This window comes from Hordeum vulgare, chromosome 7H, assembly GCF_904849725.1.
Source record: "Hordeum vulgare subsp. vulgare chromosome 7H, MorexV3_pseudomolecules_assembly, whole genome shotgun sequence".
NCBI lineage: Eukaryota > Viridiplantae > Streptophyta > Magnoliopsida > Poales > Poaceae > Hordeum > Hordeum vulgare.
Window position 1 is genome coordinate 241,089,082 of NC_058524.1, and position 3,510 is coordinate 241,092,591.

The window sequence follows — 3,510 nt, forward strand, 5'->3', positions numbered from 1 at the left end:
CCCTAATAATAAAGCAAATAGGGTTTCTGGTCGTCCGTCATGGCATTTTTACAAAAAGGCCCTTCCGTTTTCTGTTAATAAACCCGCAGTCCTTTCTTTAGTGAGGAAAACGTTTCACTTTTATGATTAAGACCCTATATGTTTTTCGAGGAGAGGAGGCATGGCGGCAGCAGACGGCGCGCTTGCCAGATCCAATCGGTGGCTGCGCGGGACGCAGCTGGCGACCGGCGGCGCGACGGCTGGGCGCGGAGTGACCATGGTGGAGCAAGGCAGCGCGCGGACGGCACTTGCTCCCGAAGACGCTCGCCGCCGAAGTCTCAAGAAGATGAACCCCACAACCTCCTCCTCCTGCGGCTGCAGCTGCGGGATGCCGTGGCGTGTCGCCCCGTGTCGCGCCTCTTCCGGGAGGCCCTCACGGCGCCGTTCCTCGCGCTGCTGCCAGCGCTCCGCCTGCTGCTGCTCGGCCACCCGCGCCCGGAGGACGGGGGATGGCTCCACGCCTTCGACCTCGACCGCCGCTACTGGCTCCGCCTCCCCTTCACCTCCTTCCTCCCTCACCAGGCCTTCTCCCCCGTCGCCTCCTTCGGCTCCCTCCTCTACCTCTGGATCAAGACCAGCCCACCCCCCGCGCCCCTCCCTTCCTCCTCCTCCTAAACGTCGTCGCCCGCAGCCAGCGCAGCCTACCCACCCAAGGCGCTCGCCGTCTGCAACCCGCTGGCGGGCACCTACCGCCTAATGACTTCGCCATGGAAAACACTGCCCCGAACTCTTCTTTCGCCGCCGCCGTCGTCGCGGCCGCTTCCGATAACGGCGTACAAGGGGGAGCGGGAGGGGACCCGTCGAAGCAGAACCTGGCGCAGGTCACGGGCTCGATCCAGAAGACCCTGGGCCTGCTCCACCAGCTCAACGTCAACGTCTCCTCCTTCAGCTCTGCGTCCCAGCTCCCCCTCCTCTAGCGCGTGTAAGCTCCCTCGCTTCCCTGCACCACCCGCGGCAGACCTCCCCCGCGACCACCTTTTAATCCCGCGGCTTTTCTGCGTGCGCAGATCCCTTAGGGTTTGGTGTGTTGTACGATGTAGGAATGCTCTCGTGGCGGAGCTCGACACGATGCAGAAGCTCGCCGATGGGTGCAACATCCAGGTGCCCATGGAGGTCGTCAAGTGAGATCCTTTAGTCTCTTCTCTTGCTCTATCGCTCATTGCTGTTGACCCTCTCGCCTGAATTGTGTGTGTTCCTGATTGTTGCTTGCGTTGTTAGTTTGATTGATGACGGGAAGAACCCCGATGAGTTCACCAGGGACGTGCTCAACGGCTGCATCGCCAAGAACCAGATCACCAAGGGCAAGACCGATGCTTTCAAGGTAAGTATGGCTTGCATCGTTGTTAAGTGTGGACAAGTTCGTCTGTGAACCAATCGTACCCATAGATATGCTCGATACAGTTTCTAGTATTTTAGGACACAGTGGATGAATATTAGCGACACTGATAAAGCTTGTTGATCTATTTCGAGTGGAACTTTTTGATGAAAACATAACTGGTATTACTGCCAGGGAAGTATGCTTTTCATATAAGTCGACATTGGTGTAGTTTGAAGGGGATAAATTGTGTTGGCCATGTGAAAAGGAACCAGCATAGCCCTGTCACTCGATATAGTGGCATCCAAACTACAATCACGGGAATCCATCTCTGTTTTCATGAATTAAATTCCATTATGCAATTCAGTTGCACTATGACAACTTATTCTCAGGAAGAACAGAATCACCCCCTTCCTATCCACCTTAAATTGGTAATGGTGCACAAACTACTGTCAATCAGTTCTTAAGGAGACTTTCCATATTCGAAGCTTTCTCGCGTTCCATGTTACCCCCATTTACTGCCAGTAATCTGCCCTAACTCAATGTGGAATTGTAGGACCAGTGTTCACTATGTTGTTGATGCAGATTCCAGTCACTGTATTATCGAGCTTTATAAGAAGGGTGGATGCAATTTTATATCTAATACTTGTATAGAATCTATGAAACTGATGTATACCTCAAACTCTAAGGCCTACCATTTTGTAGTGTTCGTTATGATTTATTGGTGCCGTGAGTTCAGTTTGTGACAAGACTATCTTGGCCGTGATTAGGAGGGGCTACTTTTCATTTCACCGCCTCGTATCCTCATAGCTACGTTTGTACTACTTTTGATTATGATTCAAGTTGTGCATTCATTTCGCCAAGTTTACCCTGCCATTTTTCTTCTCTGATGTTTTGCTTCCAACTCTAGGCGTTGAGTTCGTATGACTTTTGTACACTGATATATGTCTTGAACTCTTGCTCAAAATAGATGCAAAAAGCTCATATAATTGTTTCCTCTATGATTATGATACTTTTTGTCTGTGTTTTATACGATCTTCAAGAGGAGCTGCTTCACGATTACAATTGTGAAATAATATTGTCAATATGTTTGTGTCAGAGCCTAAGGAAGCATCTTCCTGAGGAGCTGGAAGAAGCTTTTCCAGACGACGTTGAAGCGTACAGGCAGATACGTGCTACTTCTTCTGCTGTAAGTGGAAATACGCCTGCATTCTTAGGATCGGCTGTTCCTTCACATGTTTATCTTCATTGAAAATTTTGTTTAACGCTCATCTTCTAGTCGACCAGTAACAGTGTAGTGATCATATTTTACTACTTTAGCAATCATATGCAGCTCCATGTTTTGGTTATCACATCGCTCAATGCATCTTTTGCCCCCTTCCGGAAGTTGTGAGAGCAAGACCTGTATATATCTATGTTCTGTTGGAACCTGCTAATTAAGCCGATTTTGGTGTCAGGACTTAATCTAGGTGAGGTCAGAATTTACTTTTGTGTTGGTGATGCATTCTTTGTAGATTTACACAACTACGGTTTCGTCCTGCTAATTTTTAGCTTTCAGATTGGACTGTTAAATGAGCGCAAAATAATTCTTATTCATTCATTTGTATTTTGCCGCTTTAGCTTCTTATTGACTCATTTTTATCCAGGAGTCAAAGAGGTTGGCTCAGTCCTAAAGTGCTCTTCCTAATGGAGATGCCAAAGTGAAACCTGAGCATTGACAGAAGGACCCAAGTGCAAAGAGCAAGATCTTTCTTTATATTTGCTATAGTTTTTTTAGGAAGGTTTTGTGAACCAACAACTGATATAACCTTGTATTCTCTGCTGCCTCCTCATAGGAGTGATCAATATTTGCTGTGAATTACCTGTATTGAAGTGAATAATTTGTGCCTATGAAACTAGCTACTCAGCGAGATTTGCGTGTTTTTGTTTGTCTACGTAGTACCACCATCAAGAATTTCAAAGTGCCTGAGGAAGTTCAGTAATCTGATAAAACTGGGGGTGTCTGACTGATTGTAAGTATTCCGAGGAACTCGAGAGCCAGGAATGGGATTCTTCGCTTAGTGAGTCTTATAGAGTTGGCCCCTCTTCTGCAAAAGCTCGTGCTAAATGTAAGTGTCCCTCTTTACTCTGTTGCATGTCTCTTGTTTATCTTCTGA

The 3,510-nt window shown here is 48.0% G+C and overlaps 1 pseudogene; it reads left to right on the forward strand.

The window, feature by feature from the left end:
* Positions 1-746: 746 nt before the first annotated feature.
* LOC123413592 lies at positions 747-3,072 on the forward strand (annotated as a pseudogene).
* The last annotated feature ends 438 nt before the right edge of the window (positions 3,073-3,510 follow it).